This window comes from Lithobates pipiens, unplaced genomic scaffold (genome assembly GCF_037356315.1).
Source record: "Lithobates pipiens isolate NorthernLeopardFrog02 unplaced genomic scaffold, aLitPip1_a1.2 Scaffold_16, whole genome shotgun sequence".
In the NCBI taxonomy this organism is placed as follows: Eukaryota; Metazoa; Chordata; class Amphibia; order Anura; family Ranidae; genus Lithobates; species Lithobates pipiens.
The window spans coordinates 565,435,442-565,452,474 of NW_027507748.1; the positions used below are offsets into that span (position 1 = coordinate 565,435,442).

The 17,033-nt window shown below is 44.0% G+C and overlaps 1 protein-coding gene across 1 annotated transcript in view; it reads right to left on the reverse strand.

The window, feature by feature from the left end:
- CDK4 (cyclin dependent kinase 4) overlaps window positions 1-17,033 on the reverse strand; it is a 104,127-nt gene that overhangs the window by 16,107 nt on the left and 70,987 nt on the right. The gene's annotated exons all lie outside the window — the stretch shown is intronic.

Here is a 17,033-nt window from a genome sequence, read left to right on the forward strand (position 1 = left end):
TCCTATCACCGGTGGAGTGATACCAAATGCGATCTGCCTGGGACAACAGCCGGCAATACCTGAATGGAAAACGTATTAAAGGCAAGTTTATTACTTAAATCACAGTGTATATATGGGCATATCTGTTCTGCGGTGGTTACTGTGTTGCTTTCAAACTGATCCGCAGGTGCAGCGCAGAACACCTGCGGGTTACCTGCACTGAGCCATAGACTTCTGTTATTACCTGCAGGTTTATGGCAAAGTACAGCTAACCTGCAGGAAAGGCACAGGCGCACTTGTCTGCACCCTCTGTGTGGGTAAACCACAGCGCATCAGTGTGAAAACAGCCTTAGGCCCTATTGACACTAACGGTGTGACCCTCCGTTCACCTCTATCGAGCCGCAGATGTAAACATACTTCTGGCCATTTACACCCCACCTACCTCCAATCCAATCCATGCCTTCTATCTGGGCAGATGGGATCCAAGGGCCCCTAGAGTAGAGTGGGTTGTATCCACGTCCGCTCTGCATAGGCAGAGTGGACATGGAACAGTCATCCTTCTGCTCCACTCATTGTGGCCCGCGACCGGTTACCAAGTCGCTTAAGTGGCCCTCCCTCTTCAAAAGGTTGGGTACCCATGATCTACACTATGTATTGAGAAATCATTTGGTTTAGGCAAAGGTCAAGAGATAGGCAACAGTCCAGTTTTGCCACTTGTATGATTTCTCAAAGACAGACAAAGAAGTTGTGTTAGGTCAGTTTGTGACGAACGCTGGTGTCAGATCCCTGCCCTCCTCGCTAACTGGCGACAAAGGACCGGCCAACCTAACCCCACGCTGTCACTTACGTAACAATGCCACACTCAGCTGCACCCAGCACAAAGATTTTCCAGCTTGCGGGACCACAATCTAGGTGCAGGCAGCCTGAGAGCGATTGTCACTGGGCTAATTACACAATTAACCCTTTAACTGCCACCACCCCCGTTTAAAGACAGAGCCGGGGGGACTCGTAATTTAAGCAACACCAATTAGAATAAGCGCCTGCAACACACACTGCCACCACAGACAGGTCTGCTCAGTGCCTTACTCTATCACAGTAGCGCCCTTTTAAGAGACAGGTTCGTTTATAGTTTGCATCAAGAGCTTTAAAGACAAGGTTAACACTTTTCAACATAAGGATTTATTATGAAAAGGTCAAGGTTGGTGCGAATAAAACATTTACAGAAAAAGGATGTTTCAAAAAATAAAGACAATATACAGCCACAAAGAAATAAGGTAGAATTGAGAAGGTAGAATACTTGCAATTAATGTCCGAGAGTTGATCAGAGTTCAATCGATGAGCAAAGGTAATCGGTTCTCAAACTTGGCAGATGTTCCTGCTTGGATGGTAAAAGGAGAACTCCTATTGCCTTGGCCTCTCCTCTTTTCTGTCAAATCAAAGGGGGTGTTGACAGCGACCAGTGACCAATCGTCTGGTCATCTTGTTTAGGGGTTGGTTGCTGGGAGGTGTCTACACTCATGACCCTGTCCCAGGTACACCTTGTTATACATATTCATATCTCTGCCTCTCTATGGTTTATAGACTGCAGATATCCATTTTAGTGATCAGCATGATATTTGCTTCAAAACGAGTCCACACATGACAGGTTTCCCATTTCAGGGTTACCTTGGAGGAGTAAGGGGTCCCAGTGGCTTCCCATATGACCTGACATAGGGGTGTTTGGACTTGAAATGTTAGAAATTATCCGAGGAAACCAAATATATCCATATTATGGCTGTGCTATGAGGGCTTTGAAAGTTATAAAAAATGTTAGTTTTCAACACTTTACTAATCTGTTTGCACGCTATCTGTTTGGAAGTATTTACGACGGGGATCTGTTGGTTCTCTGAATGGAGAAAGTGACAGTTTTACGACAGGCCGGAATATCTGCCAGGCAACTTGAGCCTTGTTTTCTCTGCTAAGATAACCTTTCTTCCCTTTGAAGATTTTAAGAGCTTTTGGAATTCCTAAGACAAGGGAGGGGGGGAGTTTAGATTATTCTGTAAGTTTATTCTAAGGTCAGCCAAACTGTCATGGCTGCTTTCCACACAAAATGGCAACTAGTTACAATATATCCTGGCTCAGACGTGATATCGTTACACAGTTCACTATAATAAATGTGTCCTTTGTTATAATAGTCATTTTCAGCATTTATAGGCTCTCAACTGAATAAAACTAGTACCATTACAGCTTAAATTGAGGCTTGTGTATGTAACCGGCTTTAGGGGCATGTGACCATTCCATGCTCACAAAAGCATCATATTCTTATTTATGAACATCAAGGTTTCAATAATAAAATCATGTCATATAGTCCGATAGCTTGCAGATGCAATATCTTGTGCTTGAAATTTCAGTGTCCCACTTCACATCCCAAACAGACAGCATGTTATATATGATGTGACTTCAGACTTTGTTCCCATTTTATATCGTTATGCACAACTGTAAAGATTAGCAGGTCTGATAATGGGGCGTATACAAGAATACAGGTCCTTTTTTATCCTCATTGTTATGTATAGGGACCAAAAACCATTCCGACACAAACATGTTAAGGTAAGCCCTTACAGTTACCTTAACAGGAACGGTATATAGTAGGGGTCTCCAAAATTTTTCTTTTTCTCTTTTAGAGAAAGGGCCGGTTTACGGTCCTCCAGACCAGGGGGCTGGACTGTGGCCAACGGAAACAGGAAAGGAGCCGGGGGGAGGAACGGCACCCCGCCACCAGAGCCAGGGGGAGGAACGGCGCCCCGCCACCAGAGCCAGGGGGAGGATTTATGACCCTGTTGGTGCTGTCAGAGGGAGGAACAGTGCCCCAAGGGCTGTTAAAAACCAAGCAAAGGTCTGCATCCAACCCCTGGGCCACAGTTTGGGGACTACTGTTATGTCGGGGGGGGGGGTACACATTGAGACTAGAGCTGCACTATTCTGGGAAAAATGAGAATCGCGATTCTTTTGCTTAGAATGAAGATCACGATTCTCTCACGATTCTCAAAAACTGAGAATAAATAAGAAAAACTAAGGCCCACTACAAGGCCATGCTGAGAGTTGTAGTCTTTCCATAACAGAATCAGCCATGATGGGAGTTACACTGCTCAGGACTATACACCAAGCGCTAGAGGGCCCGACTAAGGGTTGTAGTCCCCCCACAAAATGATTGTGCTGGGAGCTGCAGTCCTCCAGCGTGACTGATTTTGGCTTATGGGGGGATTACAACTCCCCAGCGTGATTCTGGTTTATGGGGGGACTACAACCCTTAGAACGCCCATGTGGGGGGGGGGGCGACATATAGCACTGAGGCACTAAGGACTGCAACTCCCCAGCATGACTTATTCTCTATGGGGGACTACAATTCCCAGCAGGGACCTGTGTATAGTAGTGAGGACTCCTCATTACTATACACAGGTCCCTGCTGAGAATTGTAGTCCCCCTTAGAGAATAAGTCATGGTGGGGAGTTGCAGTCCACAGTGTTATATGCCCCCCCCCCCCCCACATAGGGGCATGCTAAGGGTTGTAGTCCCCCATAAACCAGAATCATGCTGGGGGGTTATAGTCCCCCGTAAGCCAAAACCAGTCATGCAGGGAGTTATAGTCCTCAGTATACCACCTCTTATAGGGCCTTATGGCAGTCAGTCTTCAGGTAGTTTATATTGCCCCATATAGGGACATAATCCCCATACAGCAGTAATGCTGGGGGTTGCAGTGCCCTATAATATAGAATCAGCCATGCTGGGGGTTGTAGTCCTCTGTACACCAGCCTCATTATTTAACAACTCACCCTATAGGGCCATACTGTAGTCCACACCAGTCATCAGTACTCTGTCACCGCCCCCCTAGAAACAGCCATGCTGGGAGTTGTAGACCAACATCGCAGTGCGCACTCGCTGCTGTTTCCCGGGCCCCCATGCCCAGGCAGCGGCGCCGCGCATCATGAGCTCCGATGACTGACGTCAGTTCCGGTAGCTGACGTCAGTTCCGATATCCGCCATTTGCGTTCCACACTGGTTACGTGGAACCGGCAGCGCTAAATTGAAAATCGCGGGTCATCCAGACTTTAGATCGCGTGGGGGGGGGGGGGGGGGGTGAATCAAGATCGCGATCTTCTCACGATTAACCGTGCACCTCTAATTGAGACATTTTAAGGTTTATCTGAAAGTTGTTTTTCAACCATATTTTAAAAAGCAGACTTTAACTGAAAATGTAAACTCCACTTATGTTAAAGAACCCCATGCCTTCTAAATATAAAAGAAACAAAAAAAAAAAAAACACCTTAGTTTCGGAATACTTCTTGTAAGTACTAGTAGTGAGGGCATGGAGCCCAACTCCTAGAACCTGGGAAATTTCACAATTCCATACCATAAGAGGAGATACCAATTTTACAGGATTTGATATCCTCAGCTCTCCCAGGATTCTGGTAGCATGTCAAGTGAAGTCACTGGTGCTTACAGAAAGGCTCACTTTGAGAGACGCATGGCTTTCCAAAAAACTATTTTTAACCTACGTGGATGCAGCATTGATCCGATGCTGCATCTGTCCTTTCGCTGGCTCTGCAGTGAGAACTGAGCGATAAAATACAGCTGATTGATCAGTTCTTTTCTGCTTTGAGCAGAGAGCCATGACTGTAAAGGGCTCTCTGCTTTCTTCTCTAGCACTCACTAGAATGCTGGGCTGTGGAAAGGCAGGAGGGGCTGGTTTAAGCTTTTAGATGGAGGTCCTAACATTTAACCATGATCAGACTTACTTTGTGGAAGTTTTACCCCATCTGCTGGTGTGGTTATTAGTACAGGAAATCTTTCCAATGGGGATCAAGAGGGCAATGAAAACCTTTTTAATAAAAAGGTAAATGGTTACATGGGTGCTAAACCTGTCCCATCATGCCTTTGGGAGTCATGCTTGTAACGGTCAGCAGTGTGCAATGCCTCATGGGAGTAGTTCCAGAACAGCTGAAGGGCCACAGGTTTTGTTGGTGAATTTCCACCTCACTGGGGAGAATATTCCAGCACCCTTTGGTAATCGGGATATAATTTGATACAAAATGAGAGAAAAAAATAAATAAATACAATCCTACTGTGGGGAAATGAAAGTATGTTTTGTCATATAAATGACCAGTTTTATTATTAGTAAACAGTATTTGCTGCTATATATTCCCTACCAATCTTTGCAAACCATTTTTTTGTCATACAAATCACCATGTGAGAAGAGACCGGTTAGTACGAAGAGGTGCACATAGCTGGCCCCGTTAGCATGCAGCTACTGTAATCAATGGGCGATTTCTCTGCTATACGTTACCACCTATACGTTTCAAGAGTGACCTCGCTTCATCAGAGCACTGATGAACAGGGCTCACTCTTGAAATCTGTAAGTGGTGACATGTCAAAAGCAGCTGCTACATGCTGTGCAGCAGAACAAAGAATGTTTGAAGAGATTGCGAGTACCAGTCAGTTGCTGGTGAACAGTTTGTTGTATATTGTGTAATCAGGATATATGAAGTGAAAGGAAATGTGTCCAATGGAGACACAAATTGCAAAGAGTTTTTAAAGTAATATTAAAGTCTTGTTTTTTTATTTAGACAAATAAATAAACCTGTCATACTTACCTGCTCTGTGAAATAGTTTTGCAGAGCAGCCCAGATCCTCTTCTCAGGGCGAACATCGGCATTCCTGGCCCCTCCTTTCTTTGTCAGGTGCCCCCAAAGCAAGCTGCTTGCTATGGTTGTACCCGAGCTGATCTGCTGCTCTGTATCCATTCACACGTGGCACTGTGGCTCAGCCCCGCCCCCTTCGTCTGCCGATTGGCTTACTGGTTGTGATGGACAGCAGCAGTGAGCCCAGGGCTCCCGCTCCAGCCAAAAGCCAATCAGGAGTGCAAGTCCCCAGAGAGGCAAGGCTTTCCTGGACATTGCGGGGATCGAGAGGGGGCTCAGGTAAGTATTAGGGGGGCTGTTGCACACAGGTGTTTTTTTTTACTATCATGCATAGAAAGCATGAAGGTAAAAAAAAAAAAAAAAAAAAAAAAAAACCTTGTACCATTACAACCACTAAGTTTCTAAACCCTTCTCATGATAGAGAGAATTTTATATAAACTACACTCAAAACAATGGGAGTAATAAGAACGCAAAGAGGAACTCCAGTGAAAACCTTTTCTTTATTAAATTTGTGTTTTTTTTTTTTTTTTTTTTTTAATAAAGAAAAGGTTTTCCATGGAGTTCCTCTTTGCATTCTTATTACTCCCATTGTTTTGAGTGTAGTTCATGTTCAGATTTGCAGAATCTCCCCATTTGTATAGCTGGAATTCTCTTTTGCATGCTCACTGAACTACTGCTACAATAAATCAATTAGTCACGCATTTCGTTCTTGAATGTCTGATTAGCCTGGTATGTTCCCATAATGGACATTACCGACTTATGTAAATGCACAGCACTATCAAGCACAAGTCTGACATGAACAGATATGGCTGTCCTATGGACAATTATAAATTACAAACAGTAAAGATTTGGAACAATTACACGACGACGTATACTGCTCCGATCACATCTGCGTATATGTTGAGAAAATCAATAAAAAAAAAAGGAACTTAGATTTCCTTTAATGCTTCAGCAAACACCTTAAATAGAGAATGGCGTGCCTGGTATTTATACACAGAGGCACACTCGGGGAGAGGTAACCGAGCAGACAGAGGCACACACTGGGAGAGCAGTAGTCAGTGTGAGGGAGATTTCAGATACAGCAAGCCTTCCAAAATAAACACAATATGACTAGGAATGCAGCTTCCCCATTACTAGGCCTTTGAAAAGTGAAAAGTACCTAAAAACACAAACATCAGTGTTTAATGTGACTCAGGGCTGACCACTCTCCGCAATTATCCGAGTGTGTAGGTATGTGCAAAGGTGAGAGCTGAGAATGATACTCTGAGGCAGTATGGAAACTTAGCAAGTGCAGCCCCATGAACTAAAGAACATATAGCGGCATCCAAGTCATACTCTAGTGCATTTATGAACTGTGCTTGCTCCATCTCCTGGTGTGCGACATGGCAGTAAAGAGGTTTGCACCAGCCCAATTACATTTATAAAAAGGCATTTATATTTGCATGAGCAGACATAAAATAGGAAAAATAAACTCTCAAACTATGCTTGAGAAAATAATGTGGGTGGGTAAAAAACCAAATTCATTTTGAAAGCTTCTGATCAAAATCAGACTTTTTTTTTTAGTGCAAAAATACCCAGAAACTTTCTGCAATGGAGCACTTCACTGACTTGACAGGACATTAGTATGCAAAATTGGGGTTATTCAATAAAAAGGTATCTGCAACATATTTCTGGTGGTATGCATGTAGTCCAAATTCAAGAAAACCCTGATATTTTCATTGTTAGTACCAACATGTGTGACAAATTCTAGTTTGTGTGTGGAGCAATTACTGCCATATCGGTGATTGGGAAAGAGGAGGTATACAAGACCTCTTCCATGTTAGCCGATTGTGCCACAAGTGTAGTTTCTACATCTTTGACACAACTCCACAACAAAGATTTGTTCCTCTGCAACTGATATTTGATGTGTTTCCATTAGTGCTGGTTCACACTGCGGCAGCACAATTTGCAGCGCGATTGCCTCAGGCGACCTGGACACAACAGCGGCGGAGACTTGCAAAACAACTTCTCTATAGAAGTCAATGCAAGTCACCCCCAAAGCCATAGAGGAACATTTTTCTAAGTCGGATCGACTTGAGTCGCTCCGATTAGAATGGTTCCATTGTACAGAATGGGGCGCGACTTGTCAGCCGGCTAAGTCGCACGACAAGTTGTCCCAGTGTGAACCGACTCTTACTCTCCAAACTGCTCTGCCTGTAAAACTCTACAACTTTGCATACCAGGTGCTTGCAACAGTTCTATCAGTTATGACCGGTTCATATACACTCACCAGCCACTTTGTGAAGTACACCTTTCTAGTACCGGGTTGGACCCCCTTTGCCTTAGCCATGTGCCCATTCTCACCCTTTCCTTGGTTATTTAAACAGAGGCAATCAACAAGTGAAAATATAGTACTAGGCTTTCTTAATAGAAAGCACAGTATGCCCTGCAGTATACAGGTTATGAACATGCCCGGTTTTTAATGGTTTATTTATTTGTAAAATATGATTAACCACTTTCAGATCGGACCATTTTGCTGGCTTAAGACCAGACCACTTTTTGCGATTCGACACTGCGACGCTTTAACTGACAATTGCGCGGTCATGCGACATGGCTCCCAAACAAAAGTCCCTTTTTTTCCCCCCACAAATAGGGCTTTTTGGTGGTATTTGATCACCCCTGCGGTTTTTATTTTTTGCGCTATAAACTAAAATAGAGCGACAACTAACAAGTAAAAAATTATGCTTTTTTTTTTTTATGAATTTCCCCCAAAAATATATTATATATTATATATATATATATATATATATATATATATATATATATATATATATATATATATATATATATATATATATATATATATATATAAACATTTTTTTCCCTCAGTTTAGGCCGATACGTATTCTTCTACATATTTTTGGTAAAAAATAGATAGATAAATAATCGCGATTATTGATTGGTTTGCACAAAAGTTATAGCGTTTACAAAATAGGGGATAGTTTTATGGCATTTTTAATCAATAATTTTTTTTTTACTAGTAATGGCGGCGATTAGCGATTTTTATTGTGACTACGACATTGTGGCGGACACATCGGACATTTAACACATTTTTGGGACCATTGTCATTTATACAGTAATCAATGCTATACAAATGCATCGATTCCTGTGTAAATGACACTGGCAGTGAAGGGGTTAACCAGGAGGTGGCAGTGTAGGGGTTAAGTGTTCCTAGGGGCGTGTTACTAACTGAGAGGCTGGGCTTTGTGTTAGTGAACACTGATCTCTGCTCCAATCACATGGAGCAGAGATCAGCGTCACTTGTTGCTAGGCAGATCAGGGAGATGCTGTTTACAACGGCATCTCCCTGTTCAGCCGCCCCGTGAGACGATCGCGGGTATCCCCACGGCGATCGAGTCCACGGGACCCGCAACCGGACTCACAGGGGTCCCGACCGGCATGCGATCGCGCACGCGATGGCAGGACGGCATTTTAAAATGGACGTACCTGTACGCCAATATGCCTGCCCATGCCATTCTGCCGACGTACATCGGCGTGCGCCAGTCAGGAACTGGTTAAAAGTAAGGAAAATAGACTAACCCCTTAATGGAAAAAAAGGTAAACAAAGTAAAACTAGAGGCCCCCCATTATGGATAGAGTAAGGCCTGGTTCACGTCATCGCTGGTGGATGATGGTATGGGGAAATCACACTTGTTCCTGCACCTGCAACCACCCACAGTCAAAACGTGCTGGCTGCCATACACTCTTAATGGCGCCTCCGTGCATCAAAAATCGTAGCACCTTTGCGGGTTCGGAAACCACGGGGAAATCGTATGGTGCAAAAGCACGATGTCATTTCCTGGCCATTGCATTTTCAAAATGGTGCAGGAACCTTTTTCCTGCATGAAACGCAGGCACGGCAACCCATTAAAATGAATGGGCTGCTGTGCCCATGCAAATGAGGCCAGCAGACTCACAATAATGTAAACCAGGCCTGAGGGCTAAAACCCTTTGCATTCCCATCTCCCATCTGTGTCCCATTGGGGAGATATTACTTCCTGCCCTATCGCCAAAAGAGGAAGTTAGAGGAAATCCCTGCAGATTAAAAGAATCTCTTGGGCCCTTCCCATAGGTCACCAAAACTAGTGTCCCCATTGGAAGATTTACCCTCTATTACTGTTCTGTGGACAATCCAAAATGTGGGATTACAGAAGAAAATCAAAAATTTTCCCCAGGGTTTGCATTGCAGCAAGCAAACTATCAAACAAATTTGAATATATAAAAAAGTATTTTATTGAATATTAAAAACCACAAAAGGTTTAAGGGCCAGTTCACACCAGATGCAGTTCTGTGTGCTTTTTTTCTGCATAAAATGCATGCACAGTGTTTTCCATGTATTCCAATGGCTCTAGTTCACACCATGCAGTTAGTTTTTGGTTCATTTCTGCACCGGAAACTGACTGCATGGTGTGAAATAGAGCCATTGGAATACATGGAAAGCACTGTGCATTCATTTTTAGTGCAGAAAAAAAAAAAAAGCACATGGAACTGCGTCTGGTGTGAACTAGCACTTAAAATATGAGCTCCGGTTACAAAATTTCTCATCATGACCCATCAATCATAACAGGCAAAGTAGGCAAATTGTTACAGTAAGTGATCCTGTCCCAGACAACCTCCCCAACGCGTTTCAACCAAACAAGCCCTAGTCTTCTTTAGGGGGACTGTTATCTGACTACAAAGACATAGCTAACTTATATGTAGTTGGTATCACAAAGCTTTAGACTGTCTATATGGGTTTACAGGGTATAGTTACCTCCAATAGATGGGAGACAGCATTGAAACCAGAGATTTTCAAAACATTGTTAGCCCAGACTTCTCTTCGGTCATTCTGACCATCCACATGATGGGGCCCAATGTGACTGGCTTACAAAGAACCATGCTGGCATCGCCCAAAGGAGATGGGATTAGGCCACCTGTTGCAAACAATTTTTTTCTTTAAAGAATTTTTTCTTCCTTGATCGCCTCTTTACACTTGATGCACTATTCTGTGTTTATATGGTTAAATATCAATTTTTGTGGAATGGTTTGCTACAGGTGGCCTAATACTATCTCCTCCAAGCGCTGCCAGCATGGTTCTTTGAAAGCTAGTTACAGTGGGCCCCGCCATGTTGATTGTCATTATGACCCAAGAGAAGTCTGGGTTAACAATTTTAGAGAAGCTCTGGTTTCAACACCGTTTTCCATCCATTGGAGTTAGCTATACCCTGCAAACCCATATGGACAGTCTAAAGCTTTGTGATATCATGTCCTTATAGAGGTTTGATAGGTCTTTGTATTCAAATAAAACACAGCCCCCTTGCATGATGTTGCTATTGATGGGTCATGAGAAATTTGGTAACCAGAGCTCATATTTTAAAACCTTAGTACGATAAAATACTTTATATATTCAAATTTGATAGTTTGCTTACCCCAATAAAAATCCCAGGGGAATTTTCAATTTCCTTCTGTAATACAATATTTGGGGTGTGCATTGACAGAAGTTTACCATGCCCTCACTATACGGGCAGAGGGGAAGCCCATTTTAGCAGGATCTCCTTTTTTGCATAGAAGAGCAAGAACAAGACCAGCAACTTGGTATACCTAGGTCGCTGTTCATCTTGAATAGCCAACAGAGCCAATTGAGCCATCAACGGAATATCCAGCTGCAAGCGAGTATTAATATGTTCCATTATTGCAGCCCAATATTGTGTCAACTTAGGGCAGGCCCAAAACATAAGGATGCAAGTCCTGTCAGGGGATTTACACCATGGACAGTTCTGTGAACGCTGTGGATAGATGTTATGCAGTCTCTGAGGCCTATAGTAAATCCTATGCAGGAACTTGGTTTGTATCAGTTTAACTCTAGAAGATATCACAAGTTTGGAGCCATTCTCAAAACATTCTTCCCAGGTTTCTCTATCTAAACTTAGAATATCTACTCTCCATTTTTCCCCACAGCGCCTCCATTTTAGGCAAGTCTACCCTGAGGAGTGCCAAGTGTAAACATAGAAAGAGGTTTACTTAAGGATTCCTAAGCCAGCAACTCTCCAATAGCATCAGCCTTAAAGCTAGGTACCATAGGGAATTGTGCTCTGGTCGCATAGCGTAGCTAATAGTATCGTAATATCATCCATTCAGAAAGACCATATTTGCCAGCGAGGTCTTGGAAGGAGTAGTGACCCTGTGGGGATAACATTCCTCAGTATCTTTATCCCAAACCGGGCCCAAAGTTGTGGGTCTGGAATCATTCTAAAGTAAGAGGGGGACAGGTTCCTTCACAATGGGCAATAGAGGGGACCACCGACTGGGATGAAGAAACCGCCATCTAGCCACTCCCCACACCTGTAGAATAACCCTAGTAGGTTCCAGAAGAGAGGGGTATGTCGATGCCCCCCTATAGGCCAAGTTACTGAGCTCCATAAGGGATCCTACAATGGCTGCCTCCAGAGAGATTGCAGCATTGGCTCTGGGCTGTTCAAACCACCACCACTTAACCATGACTAACATAGCCACCCAATAATACATCAACAGATTAGGTAAAGCAAGTCCACCACAGCTTACTGGGAGCTGAATAGTCGATCTGGCTAACCGAGGGGAAGATCCCTGCCACAAAAAGAGAGCCAATGCAGCTGTCCAAGTCTTTGAAGAAGGACGAGGGGGATCCACGTGGGGCAGTTCCTAAAGATATAGTTGAATTTAGGTAGGTAGATCATCTTTAGAATATGAATGTGTCCCAGAAGTTTAAGCGGTAAGTCAGCCCACCAAGAGCAATGGTCCTTAAGTCGTGTGACTACCTGTTGGAGATTCAGACGTTAGAAAGACTGTAGGTCCCCCGTGTCACCCTAATCCTCAAATATGTGAAGTCTTCTACCCAGAGCAGGGAGGTCTGGGTCGCAGTCACCCTGTACATTTACGGGAAATAGAACTGACTTGGTCCAATTTATGCGGATGCCTGAAAAATGCCCAAGCTCGTTGAAGACCTCAAGGGCTGCAAATAATGAGCATCATGTAATTACAAGAGCATATCATCAGCATACAGTGATATTTTCTCCTCTAGATGGCAAACCCAAAGCCCCTCAATGCGTCCGGACTCCCTAACCAGGATTGCCAGGGGCTCTAGGGCCAGTGCAAATAAGCTGGATGACAGCGGTCCCCCTCTGAAGGAGAAAAAATAAAAATAAAAAGTCTGAGAAGGTGTCATTCGCACGAATCCTTGCGCTAGGATCTTTATACAGCATACCTAACCAGTGAAGAAACTTAGGCCAGAATCCAAACCTCCGCAAAATCTCCCATAGGTACTCCCATTCTACGGAGTCAAAAGCCTTCTCCGCATTTAGTGAAGCTTTGACTCATGCCCCTGTAGCTATGGGAGGTGGCTAAATTCATGAACACTCGACAGACATGGATATCGGTGCCCTTCACCGGTGTGAACCCCGTCTGGTCTATGAATGAGTTCCTCCATTACCTTACCTAACCGAACGGCCAATATCTTGGCTAGCAATTTGGCATCCGCATTAATGATTGCCGGGCGCATTGTGGCTCGCGCAGTGCATGCCCGGCTCTGAAGTCACAGCCGAGCGCCCACAGTGACAATGCTGGTGCTGCAGAGAGAAGGGGGAGAGGAGTGGGGTTTTGTTTGCCCGTATCACCAGGCCGTGGGACAAGTCCGTGTCTGATTAACAAAAGTCAGCAGCTACACTTTTTGTAACTGCTGACTTTTATATGGGTGGAACTCCGCTTTAAGGGGCCAGTGGAATCAGCATTCTTTGAACAAAAGATACAGAGAGCTTACGGCAACAATTCCTGAATTTCAGGAGCCATGATCCAGTATCTTGATAGTCTCCACACCCTCCTGCCTTCTACAGGGGAAAGTTGTATAACAGATAGTGGAGCATGATCCGATATGCCTCTTGAGAGGATCTCAGCAGAGACCATCTTCCGCACAAGTGCAGGGGAGGCAAAAGCCAGTTCAATGCGGGACATAGTCCGATATGTGGTAGAGGCACACATATATTCCCTGTCTGAAAAGTAAAAATGAAATTCTGAACTGCTGGGGACCAGAGGGGTGAACGGCGTCATGTTAAAATCCCCTATAACAACATTGTACAGTGTAATTTGTTGCATCAACACATGGCGTACATCTACATTAGCTGGGGGGCGGGGCGCAGACAGACACCCATAAATCACATATGGGACCTCTGAGATCAAAGCATGGATAAGTATGTATCTTGTGTATCTGCCACCTGGGTCAAGCTTCAGTGCTATGAGCTGAAAGGGCAGGGATCTGTGCAATAGGGACACCAACGCCCCTAGCATAGTTTGAATAAGACACGTGATAATGTGCACCAACCCAGGCCCTCGTCAGACTCACAACTCAAGACCCTATTAGATTTGCCTCCAGCAAGATACACACCTGCGAGTTGAATTTCTTTAGGTAATTGAGCACTAGTGAGCGTTTAATAGAGTTAAGCCCCCTTACATTCCATGACACTACCGAGCATTTAGCTATATTTGAATTAGCCAATAGAGCAAAGGACATGTGAAAGCAGCAATGTCTGCAACCATTGCACAAGAGGAAAGCGTCCCGTCCCCTCGAGTCCTATGGAAACCATGATTACTTCACAAGTAGGGGCAGAATCACACCCAAGCATTTTCCGTGTTATACTGAGTAAAAGCATTACCAGAACACCACAAGAGGGGAGAAAAATAAATAAAAATAAAAATACAATAGATGAAACCAACAATGGTTAGCAACTGCCAACCCTCAACAATCCCCCCCCCCCCCCCCCACCACATGCATCTGGGAACATTGAGAGGCACTTGAGTCCCCAAAAAAAAAACCTTAGTTGGGGTCGTATAACCAGGCCAGGACATATCAAAGCCACCATCATGTGCGGCAAACAGCTGTATAGTTCACAGAGAATAATCCGTCCCAGAGCCACTAGAGTGATGTAAAGAGTACATTTTCGCTTGACTGATCAGTGGTAATAGGAGGAGTAGCAGAATGTATTTTGGGGCATTATTTGTGGTACACACATGCCACGAGAGAGAAATAGCCTATTACAATGACAATTTTGTGGGGAAAACAAAAAAAAAAAAAAAAAATCTTCATTTTGCAAAGAATTGTGGGAAAAAAATGACAACACCAAAAACCTCACTATGCCTCTTAAGAAATACCTTGGAATGTCTACTTTCAAAAAAAGGGGTCATTTGGGGGGTATTTGTACTTTTCTTGGCTTGTTCGGGTCACAAGAAATGAGATCCACCAGTACATCAGGTGTGATCAATTTTTTTATGATTCGCACCACAGTTTGTAGACTCTCTAACTTTCACAAAGACCAAATAATATCCACTAATTTGGGTTATTTTTACCAAAGACATGTAGCAGTATAAATTGTGGCCAAAATTTCTGAAAAAAAAAAAATTTTTTTTATAATTTGCATTATTTTAAATCGCAGAAACAAAAGAAAAATGCGTTTTTTTCCCCAAAATTTTCGGTCTTTTTTCATTTATAGCACAAAAAATAAAAAACCCCAGAGGTGATCAAATACCGCCAAAAGAAAGCTCTATTTGTGGGAAAAAAATAAAAATTTATTTGGGTACAGTGTTGCATGACTGAGTAATTGTCAAAGAGTGAGAGCACCGAAAGCTGAAAATGTGTCTGGGCAGGAGGGCTGTTTAAGTGCCCAGTAGGCAAGTGGTTAAATAAAGAACTGTGAAGCAAAATAATGGTCAGTGCCCATCTGCAGACCCACCACTGCTATGAATGCCCCCACCACCATAGCCAGGAAATTCTCCTGTGTATGGCGCTCGGCCCCGCCCCTCCCTGTCCCTTCTGAAGCATATACATCTTTTGTGGCCCCGGGGCTGGGAGATCGTCGGGGCCACAAAAGACATGCATGTTCAAATAACCAGGCGGGCTGTTCAAAACCGGCCGCGGGCCGGACTTTGGACATGCCTGCATTAGGGAGTGTAGGAGAACCTCTAAACACAGCAGGAGACCGGCCCTCAACACCCCACCTGGAGCCCGACAATACTGAGATTGTTACGGCGGCTCAGATTTTTTGGCATCCTCTGATCTATACTCCAGGGCTCTAACTTTCGTTTGCAAGGCCCGGATAGAAGCTGCATGGTCAGTCACTGTGTCCTCCACATCCCCCACATGGCGTTCAGCCTTAGCGACCCTGGAGTGGATTTTGTCCAGATCTTGCTGAATTAAGTCCACATCTAGCTGGACCACCTCGATCTTAGAATCTAAGTCAGTCTGGCATGGGTTAACAGCCGCCATGACCTCTGGTATGCCGGGTGGTGTAGAGTCAGTAGCCTCCTTGTGGTCCGTTTGCGATATTCATGGGGGGGAGGGGGGATCTCAATTTCTTAACCCTCTGAAGCCCGCAGGACTTAGAAGGCATCCAGATTTCTCAGGTCCCCTCAAAACCACTCATTTACTAGGTGCGGGTAAAAACTTTGGATCTCACTCCAGCAGAGCTCAGAAAACACATCCTCTCCTGACCACACCACACGTGCAGCCTTCTTAACTTCAAGTGCTTCTCCGGATTTCACACGAAATAAAAAAAAATAAAAAAATATGTTTAACTTTCATTTTCACTCTGAAAATATGACAAATAGAACCTAACAGGAAGGGGGGGTGGGGGGCTGAGGGGTGACATATTACCTTTAGTTATACTTTAAAAGCCAAGATCTGGGCATTTTCTTAATAGCACAGTTACATTGGTCCAGCTTGGACCTATAATTGGCAACTACTGTACTTATACCATTAATGTAGGCTTGCACTCAATGCATAACACAGCACAGAGTTCCGTATGTGTAGCACTCTCGCCTAGCAGTAAAAAGGGTCCCTGGTTTGAATCCCAACCGTGACACTACCTGCCCGGAGTTTGCATGTTCTCTCTGTGCCTGCGTGGGTTTCCTTCCACACTCCAAAGACATGCTGGTAGGTTAATTGGTTTCTGTCTAAATTGGCCCTGGTATATGAATGTGAGTTAGGGACCTTAGAGTGTAAGCTCCTTGAGGGTAGGGACCGATGTGAATGTACAATGTATATGTAAAGCGCTGCATAAATTGACTGCACTATAACAGTACCTTAAATAATAAGAAAATAATAAAGTCACTGTGCATTGAGGTAACATGCAGTATAAACAAACATTACAGCAAAGCATGGAGTTTAAAGCGGAAGAGGAGAGCTTGCACTGGTGCTTTAGATAAGCAGGTGATGTAGTCTCGGTGCGCATATAATATCAGCTGGTGCTCTCTTGGAGAATGATCCAAGGCTTACATATAGAAAGCTTTTACATTCGGCCCAATAAAGAACCCAATACCACCGGCATTCTGCACACT